This window comes from Capra hircus, chromosome 11 (assembly GCF_001704415.2).
Source record: "Capra hircus breed San Clemente chromosome 11, ASM170441v1, whole genome shotgun sequence".
Lineage (NCBI taxonomy): Eukaryota > Metazoa > Chordata > Mammalia > Artiodactyla > Bovidae > Capra > Capra hircus.
The window spans coordinates 47,410,315-47,420,865 of record NC_030818.1 but is presented as its reverse complement, the minus strand read 5'-3'; the positions used below and the strand labels follow the sequence as shown (position 1 = coordinate 47,420,865).

Sequence of the window (10,551 nt, the reverse complement as noted above, 5' to 3'; positions counted from 1 at the left end):
ATCTCATTCTTTGTCTTTTAGCTGCTGCCAATTTGGACTCCTTTTTCTATTCTAACTACCTAACACCCCTAAAGTATGGCCATGTCTGCAAAGAAAACTAAACTCACAATGAAGTAGTAGGGGAGGAATGATTCACATGGCCTGGAGAGTTGGAGTCAAGAAAAGGTTTGAGGCTCAATAATCTTTATTTTTGGTGTTGAAAGGTGGCTGCAGTGACTTCCCTGGTGGTCCAGTGGCTAAGATTCTGAGTTCCTGATGCAGGGGGCCTGGGTTCGATCCCTAGTCAGGGAACTAGATCTCACATGCTGCAACTACGAATTCACAAGCCATGAATATAGATCCCATGTGCCACCAAGTAAGACCCAGCACAGCCAAATAAATGAAAAAAATAAAATAAAAAAATTTTTTAAAAGGTGACTGCATTCACATGGTAGGGAAAACCAGGACTTGTTCAGAAGAGAAAACAGCCTAAACAAGGCCTGGCAATACTTTCTGCATTTAGAAACACCTGTGGCTCTGAGTATAGGGGTACCTTGTTTTATTGCACTTTGTAGATATCTTTTTTTTTTTTAATGGAAGGTTTGTGATGACCTTGTATTGAGCAAGTCTATTGGCACCATTATTATAACAGCATTTTGTCACTTTGGATTTATATCATGTTTTGGTAATTCTCACAGTATTTCTAACACTTTTTTAGGGTTTCCCTGGTGGCTCAGATAGTAAAGAATCTGCCTGCAATGTGAGAGACCTGGATTCAAAACCTGGGTTTAGAAGATCTTCTGGGAAGGGAATGGCTACCCACTCCAGTATTCTTGCCTGGAGAATTTCATGGACAGAGAGGAGCCTGGGGGCGGCACAGTCCATGGATTTGCAAAGACCTGGACAAGACTGGGTGATTAACACTTTCACTTTCAAATGTTTTCATTGTTATTACATTCGTGAGGGTGCTCTGTGATACTGATCTTTGATGTGACTATTATAATTGTTTTGAAGCCATGAGCCACGCTTATACAAGGGGTGAACTTAATGGATTGATGTTGTGTGTGTGCGTGTGTTCTGACTATTCCATTGACCGGTCATTGTCCCTTTCTCTGCCTCTCTCTGGGCCTTTCTGTTCCCTGAGACACAACAGTATTGAAATTAGGCCAATTCATAACCCTTTAAAGGCTTTTAAGTTTTCAGGTGAAAGGAAGAGTCATACATCTCTCACTTCAAAGCAAAAGCTAGCAATGACCAAGCTTAGTGAGGAAGGTATGTTGAAAGCCATGATAGTCCAAAAGCTAGGCCTCATGGGCCAAAGAAAAAGAAAAAGTTATTGAAGGAAATGAAAAGCATTGCTCCAGTGAACACACAAATGATAAGAAAGTTAAAAAGCCTTATTGCTGATGTGGAAGAAGTTTTAGTGGTCTGGGTAGAAGATCAAACCAGCTCTAACATTCCCTTAAGCCAAGGCCTAATCCAGAGCAAGACCCTATTGCTCTTCAGTTCTGTAGAGGCTGAGAGCGGTGAGGAAGCTGCAGAAGAAAAGTGTGAAACTATCAGAGGCTGGTGCATGAGGTTTAAGGAGAGATGACATCTCTGTAATGTAAAAGTACAAAGTGAAGCAGCCAGGGCTGATGCAGAAGCTGCAGCAAGTTATCCATAAGATCTAGCTCAGATCATTAATGAAGGTGGCTATGCTAAACAACAGATATTCCGTATAGATGAAACAGCCTTCTGTTGGAAGCAGATGCCGTCTAAGACTTTCATAGCTAGAGACCAGTCAGTGAGCTAGAGAGTCAATGCCTGGCTTCAATGCTTCAAAGGGGCTGACTCTCTTATTAGGGAATAATGCAGGTGGTGACTTGAGGCTAATGCTCATTTATTGATTTCCCAAAATCCTAAGGCCCTTAATATTTATGCTAAATCTACTCTGCTTGTGCTTTATAAATAGAACAAAACCTAAATAGAACAACACTCAGACAGTACATCTGTTTGAAACATGGTTTATTGAATATTTTAAGCCCACTGTTGAGATCTACTGCTAAGAAAAAAAAAAGATTCCTTTCAAAATATTCCGGCTCATTGACAATGCACCTGGTCAGCCAAGAGCTCTTATGGAAATGCATAATGAGATAAATTTTGTTTTCCTACCCGCTAATATAACATCCATTCTGCAAGGAGATATTTCTACTTCTGAGTCTTATTAGTTAGGAAATACATTTCATAATGCTGTGGATGCCAGAGATAGTGGTGGATCTGGGCAGAATCATTGAAAACCTATTCTGGAGAAGGTAATGGCAACCCACTCCAGTATTCTTGCCTGGGAATTCCCACAGACAGAGGAGCCTGGTGGGCTACAATCCATGGGGTCACAAAGAGTTGGACATGACTTAGCAACTAAACAACAATAGCAATATATATTATTTTATTCATGTGGAATAAGTTCTTAAAACCAGAGTTGATGGGTTAAGGAGCCTATGTATTGGTTATTTTGGTAGATATTATAAAATTTATTCTCCATTTGAAGTTGTTTATTTTTGGCATTTTGATAGAGGAAAATACATCTTGGTGCTTTTTCTCTTATCATGAATATTTTAATCTTTATCTTATTATGGATGAGTTGAATATATATTAATATGTTTAAGAGCAAAAAAAAAAAAAAAGCCTACTGGAAAGAATGAACTGTTCTTGACTCTATTGAGAACATTTGTGATTCATGGGAAGAGGTCAAAATATCAACACAAATAGGAGTTTGGAAGAAGTTGATTCCAATCCTTACAGATGACTTTGAGGGATTCAAGACTTCAGTAGAGGAAGTAACTGCAGCTGTGATGGAAATACTAAGAGAATTAGAAGTGGAAACTGAAGATGTGACTAAATTGCTGCAATCTCATAATAACACTCGTACAGATGAGGAACTGCTTCTAGGAAATGAGAAAAAAAAAAAGTGGTTTCTTGAGATGGAATCTACTCCCAATGAAGATGCTGTGAAGACTGTTGAAATGATAACAAAGGATTTGGAATATCACATGAACTTATTGATGAAAAAGTGGCAGGGTTTGCAAGGACTGACTTCATTCAACTTTAGGAGTTCTCCTGTGGGTAAAACACTATTGGAAAGCAATGCGTGCTACAGAGAAATCATTCATGAAAATAAGAGTTGATTGATGTGGCAAATTCACTGTTGTCTTATTTTAAGAAGATGTCACAGTCACCCCAGCCTTCAGCAACCACCATCCTGATCAGTTAGCAGCCTCCAACATCAAGACAAGACCCGCCACCAGCAAAAAAAATTATGATTTGTTGAAGGCTCAGATGATGGTTAACATTTTTTAGCAATAAAGATTTTTTCAATTAAGGTCTGTACCTTAGGTTTTAGACACAACGCTTTTGTACACATCATACCACAGTCTACTAATAGAACTTTAAAAAATAACTATTTTTGGCTGTGCTGAGTCTTCACTGCTGTGCGGGCTTTTCTCTAGTTTCAGCGAATGGAGGCTACTCTCTGGCTGCAGTGCTAGGGCTTCTCATCGTGGTGGCTTCTCTTGTTGCAGAGCATGAGCTCCAGGGCACGTGGGCTGCACTAGTTCTGGCACGAGGGCTCAGTAGTTGTGGTTCCCGGGCTCTAGAGCACGGGCTTAGCTGCTCTGAGGCACGTGGGGTCTTCCTGGATCAGGGATTGAAGCCGTGTCTCCTGCATTGACAGGTAGATATTTTACCACTGAAGAACAGGGAAAGTCTGTTAATCACTCAGTAGTGTCCTCTTTGCGACCCCATTGACTGTGGCCCACCAGGCTCCTCTGTCCATGGAATTCTCTAGGCAAGAATACTGGAGCTATTCCCTTCTCCAGATCTTCCCGACACAGGGATCCAACCTGTGTCTCCTGCATTACAGGCAGATTCTTTACATCTGAGCCACCAGGGAAGCAGAAACCCAACATAACTTTGAAATGCACTGGGAAACCAAAAAAGTCTGTGGGACTTGCTTGATTACAATATCCGTTTTATTGTGGTGGTCTCAGAGGTGTGTCTGTAGTCATGGCCTTAGGTGCTCAGGTGCTGTGTGGTCGGAAAAGATGCAGCATAGTTGGCAGGCCAGATCGTGACTGACGAGTGTCCTGTCAACCACCAGCAGTGGAAGGGAGCGGGAGAGTGCACCTGGGGGCCCCTTTGGAACTCAGTAATGTAGGGCTTGGGGAGCAGTGTTGGGCTCAGGAAATAGGCTGGAGAGAATCTTCTAAGCCAGGATCTCCAGAGGAATGATTTCACAGGGTTGACTCCAGTATCTTCCTCCCCAACAGAATTAGGTCCTTTAGAGTAGTTAATCCACCTCCTAATATCACTTTCTGCTTATTGCCTCTCATATTCTAAACTTCTAACAAGTAAATGATTTTTCTCATTTTCCAGTTCTAAATCCATCCACCAAGTTAGCAGTTCTTAGGGTGTGGCTGTCCCAGCTGGCATAGCACTGAAACATGGGTTGAATTTTTTTCCAGGGATCATTTACAGCTGTGAGCAGATCCTATAGGTGACCAGGCCCTGACCCTGGCTGGCCCAAAGTCCCCACTGATTTCATGTGACCAGACATTCAAAAATCCTGAAGAAAAACAGGCTCACTTGTAACTGAAAAATGAAGGTAAAACAGATCGTTCAAGGTGATGACTGCAGAGAACAGAGCCCAGTATGGCCATTCAACATCAAAAACCCTCAAAGTGGGTATGATTATGCCCATTTTACAGATGACACATCTGAGTCCTACTTAGGTAGAAAGTGGTCTAATCCTCTTTTGCTTCCGAGTCACATGCTCTTCCCAGTAATCTGCATGGCAACCCCCACATGTGGTAGCCCTTGTTCCCTGTCTTCTTTGATGCTTATTCTTGGAAGAAAATCCAAATAGGGACACTTTTGATGGTGACCAGGGCTTCCCTGATGGCTCAGCTGGTAAAGAATCCACCTGCAATACAGGAGATCTGGGTTTGATCCCTGGGTTGGGGAGATCCCCTGGAGAAGGGAATGGCTACCCACTCCAATATTCTGGCCTGGAGAATTCCATGGACTGTACAGTCCATGGGATTGCAAAGAGTCAGATATGACTGAGCGACTTTCACGTTCACTTTTGACGGTGACAGATAGTAAAATGTCAGGACAGTAGATGTAAACCTGACTGTCTCAGTCAAACTGGGCTGTAGGGTCACTCTGTAGTAAGCAGAGTTTGATATGCACGGGGGGAAAAAAGACGTGTGCGTGTCAATTACCTGAAAAAGGTATGAGACGATTTGTCCTAGGAACAGCCTGGGGAGAGGATACAGACTAGCTTAAGACACCCCAGGGAAGGGCCCCCCTGCATCACATACTGCTTCCAAACAAGTTGTTCAAGATCATGTATGGAAAGATCCCACCAGGATGCCAAACTTCCTGCCCGGCAGCCCCCTCCCTCACTCAGATTGCTTCTTCTCCCTGCTGTAATCTCCATTAATATTCTGGTCTGAACTGCGTCCTGAAAGGAGGCAGCAGGAAGCTCTGCCTGGATTAGCCAGGCGGAGTGAGACTCTCAGGGGACAAAAGACATCCAAATCTCACAGGTGTGGGCTGAATCCCAAGTCTGCTTGGCAGGAGCAGAGCTCCAGAGGTTTCCAGGGATACCTATATCCTCTCTCTCACACACACATGCACACACACATACACAGTCACACACTCAAGCACAAAATTTCCCCTTTAAATTTGAGAAGTCAGTTGCACAAGAACATAATGGAGAATATCAAACCTCACTGGAAAACACATGGAGGGTCCCACCTCATTCCTTGTATAACCAGAGCTGTCTGGGTGATATGTTTGCTAAAAACAGTAATTCCAGAACTTCCCTGGTGGTCCAATGGTTAAAAATCCACCTTCCAAAGCAGTGGATATGAGTTCGGTCCCTGGCCTGGGGAATTAAGATCCCATAGGCTGCCGAGCATCTAAGTCTGTTCTCTGGATCCCAGGTGCCAAAACTGGAGAGCCTGCGTGCTACAACTAGAGAAGCCTGCACCACAATGAAGAGCCGTGGGCCGCAACTAAGGCTGGATGCAGCCACATTAAAAATTAAAAAAAAAAGAAAAAAACCACATTAAAAAATTTTTTTTAAAAAGGAAAAAACCCAAAACAGTAGTGCCATCAAAGGAACTGTCCTAAGATTTGGCATCATGAAACCTAGGTTAGGTTTCTGTCTTTGATGCCTTTATCTGTGTCAGTCTGAGAAAGTCAGCTTAGCTCTCTGAGATGCAGTTTTACCATTTATAAAATGAGAAAAATATTTAGTTCACTGATTGTTGAAGGATCCACTGGCCACACCTGTAGGAATACATGATAAATTCTAATATTAACTCATGTGTGTGATGCGATGATGAGGATGATGATGATAATGATGGGGTATTCCCTGGTGGTCCGGTGATTAGAACTCCCAGCTTTCACTGCTGAGGGCTCAGGTTCAATCCCTGTTTGGGGAGCTAGACTTCCCTCATAGCTCAGTTGGTAAAGAATCCATCTGCAATGCATGAGACCCTGGTTTAATTCCTGGGTTGGGAAGATCCGCTGGAGAAGGGATAGGCTACCCGCTCCAGTATACTTGGGCTTCCCTGTGGCTCATCTGGTAAAGAATCTGCCTGCAATGCAGGAAATCTGGGTTCAAGCCCTGTTGGGAAGATCCCCTGGAGAAAAGAAAGGCTACCCACTCCAGTATTCTGGACTGGGGAGTTCCATGGACTGTAAAGTAGAGTCGTTTTCAGACAGTTGAAGAACTTTCAGAAGCACAAAGAGTAGGTAAATCTGTTTGACTCTAGATGAACACAACGGAGGGAAAGCCTACATTTCTTGAGCACTTGCTGTATTCCAGGGTTGCCAAGAGCTGTCACAATCTTCCCTTGCTTCACCCTCATGGTGACTCTGCAAAGTCTCCACATTAGTCTTAGCAAAGGCTAAGTGATTCGCCCAAAGTCATACAGGCTAGAAAACATGGCAGAACCCAGCTTGACTTCGAATTGGTTTTGTAAACTCTTAATCTTTATATTTGGGCTTCCCAGGTAGCAGCAGTGATAAAGAATCCATCTACTAATACAGGAGACATAAGATGAATGGGTTTGATCCTTGGGTCGGGAAGATCCCCTGGAGGAGAAAATGACAACCCACTCCAGTATTCTTGCCTGGGAAATTCCATGGACAGAGGAGCCTGGTGGGCTACAGTCCATGGGGTCTCAAAGAGCCAGACATGACTGAGCAACTGAGCATAATCCTTATATTCATCACTTCCTCATATAAGGAAGACTGTTTTTCACGCCAGCAGAATGAGTATGCTCAAAAGGAATAAGAAAAACATCACTGGAGTATCCAGAAGCTATTCCAACATCCCCTTAGGAGGGCTATCACCTGGCAGGTTGGGCCAGATCACCTGAAGCTGTCAGCTCTGGGACTTTAGAACATAGATTATGCATATGTTCATAATGCCCTACTGACACTCTGTACTCCTGGACTGACAAGTTGCTCTCATCTCTTTTGGCAGTATAAGATGATGGTTAAGATCAGAGATTCTGGAGTCACAGAGACCTGGAGCAGGTTCCAGCTTCATATTGTATAGACAGATATGGAAAGGCCCAGAGAGGGTAAGAGACTTGCCCACGGATGCATAGTGAGTCAGGCAGCAACACCTGGTGCAGAATCCAGGTGTCCTGATTCATCACTTTCTTCCCTAAGAGACCAAACCCTCCTTCACTGATGTCAATAGGTGCTGTCTGCACTGCCTCTCAAAGGACACACTGACACATTTACCCAGCTCCTCCCTCCTTACCTAACCACTGGGTTCATGGTCACATGGGTACCCAGACACCTTTATCGATTCCATCTGCTTCAAATAGCTCATCATTGGCTTGGCTCCTTCCTCTGAATCAACCAGAATCCTGGGAAACTGACAAGGGTGCTCCTCTGAAGGCAGACAGTAGTATGTGTGTGTGTGTATGTGTGTGAGTGTTGCTGAGATTGTGGTGGCAACTGGTCTACCCAGGTGATCTTATTGACATGTCAACCACAGCTGGGCAGAGCAAGTGGGGTGGATAATTATCTCTTGTTGACAGATGAAGTCACTGAGGTTCCCTGGGGTTATGTGCCTGTCCCTCCCCTTTGTGGGCCTCAGTTTCTTCCCCTGGTCCTAAGGTCTTTTTCAGCTCGAACAATTGATGCCTTTATAATTGCCCAAGTTTACAAAACTATTTAGAAGCAAGGTCAAAACTAAGAAAGAAGTCTTGGGTCTCCTAGACCAGCAATCTTTTTAATGCTAATTGTATTAGTTCTGTTGTTGTTTAGTCTCCAAGTCATGTCTGACTCTTTTTGTGACCCTGTGGATTGTAGCCTGCCAGGCTCCTCTGTCCACAGGATTTTCCAGGCAAGAATGCTGGAGTGGGCTGCCATTTTCTTCTCTGAAAGATCTTCCTGATCCAGGAATCGAACCCATGTCTCCTGCATTGGTAGGTGGATTCTTTACCACTGAGCTGCCTGGGCTTTGTTTAGGGCTGCTGTGAAAAAAGTTGCAAAATGGATGGCTTAAAATAAGAGAAAGTTATCTTCTCATAGTTCTAAAGGCTAGAAGTTTGAAACCAAGATGTTAGCAGGGCCGTGCTCCTTCTTCAACCTCAAGACGAAGGTCTTCTTGCCTCTTCCAGCTTCTGGTAGCTCCAGGCTTTCACTGGCTTGTGCCAGCATCACTCCAATTACTGTCCCTGTCTTCGTATGGCCACCTTCCCTCTAGGCTTGTGTCTTCACAGGGGTTCTCCACCCTGTGTACATCTGTGTCCAAATTTCTCCTCTCATAAGGACATCTGCCATATTGAATTAGGGCCCATCCAAATGCCCTCGTCTTAGATTGATTACATCTACAAAGATCTTAGTTCCAAATAATGTCACATTCATGGGTACTGGGAGTTAGGACTCCAGCATAACTTTGAGGGGACTCAATTCAACCCATGACACTAATAATAGCTCACCTTGAAAAAAAGACTTTTCCTTTTGCCAGGCTTTTCTACATGGATTATCTCACTTACTATAAAGTAGGCATTATTGACACGTGTGGGAAGGTGGCTCTGGGTTTCGATTGTCAGACATATGGGTGCCATTCCTTGGGGCATTCCTGCTTCTGCAGACCATATGCCATGCTCCTGCTGTCACCCAGCATGCATCCTACTGAAAGGGTACAGCATTCAAAGAACTAAGCCTTGATGATTTAAAATTTTTTTAATAAGTTAATTAATCAATTTTATGGAGAAGGCAATGGCACCCCACTCCAGTACTCTTGCCTGGAAAATCCCATGGACGGAGGGAGGAGCCTGGTAGGCTGCAGTCCATGGGGTCGCCAAGAGTCAGACACGACTGAGTGACTTCACTTTCACTTTTCACTTTCATGCATTGGAGAAGGAAATGGCAACCCACTCCAGTGTTCTTGCCTGGAGAATCCCAGGGACGGGGGAGCCTGGTGGGCTTCTGTCTACGGGGTTGCACAGAGTTGGTCACGACTGAAGTGACTTAGCAGCAATCAATTTTTGGCTGTGCCGGGTCTTCACTGCTGCTCGTGAGCTTTCTCTACTTGTAGCAGCAGGGCCTACTGTTTATTTCAGTGCATAAGCTTAGCTGAGCAGCAGCAGGTGGAGTCTTTCCAGAGCAGGGACTGAAGCCATGTCCCCTGCATTTGCAGGCAGATTCCTAACCACTGGACCACCAGGGAAGTCCAAGCCTTGATGACTTTAAGGGGAAGTATTTGGTGCTCTTCTTCCATCCTTCGGATTTCACCTTTGTGCGTCCTATAGAAATTACTACTTTTAGTGACAAAGCCACTGAATTTCATAATGTAGAATCATTGCAGTGTCAGGTAGATTCCCACTTCAGCCACCTGGCCCAGATAAATACACTGAGGAAGAATGGTGGTTTGGGCCACATGAACCTCATGCTCTTGTCAGATATGACTAAATAAACTTCCCAAGACCAGGGTGTGCTATTTGTTAGAAGGTCATGTCCTTGCACTAAGAGATCTCTTCATAATTGACCCCAATGGAGTCATCAAGCTTTTGAGTGTCAACGATCTCCCAGTGGGCCCAAGCATGGGGAGACCCTAGCTTGGTGAAGGCATTCCAGTTTGTGGAATTCCATTGAGAAGTCTGCCTAGCCACCTGGACACTGGATTCTCCTATAATCCAATTTCATCCAATTGCTTCCAAGAAATACTTTGAGAAGGTTAATCAGTAGAGCATCCCATGTATGCCTGTAGCTTGTCACACCAGAAAAGAACTTTAAGCATTTCAAAGAATATTGTTTATAGAAGGCAAAGATCGAATCACACCTGTAGTCACAAATATTACTCTATATGTTCTGTTTTTATAACATGACCTTTTTTGAGGGGGCTTCCCAGGTGGTACTAGTGGTAAAGAACACACCTGCCAGTACAGGAGACATAAGAGATTTGGGTTCCATCCTTGGGTCGGGAAGATCCTTTGGAGGAGGGTATTCTTGCCTGGAGAATCCCATGGACCAAGGAGCCTGGTAGGCTGCAGT

General features: G+C 44.0%; 2 pseudogenes; both read left to right on the top strand.

The window, feature by feature from the left end:
• Nucleotides 996-3,289, top strand: LOC108637083 (annotated as a pseudogene).
• On the top strand, nucleotides 8,612-10,245 carry LOC102184447 (annotated as a pseudogene).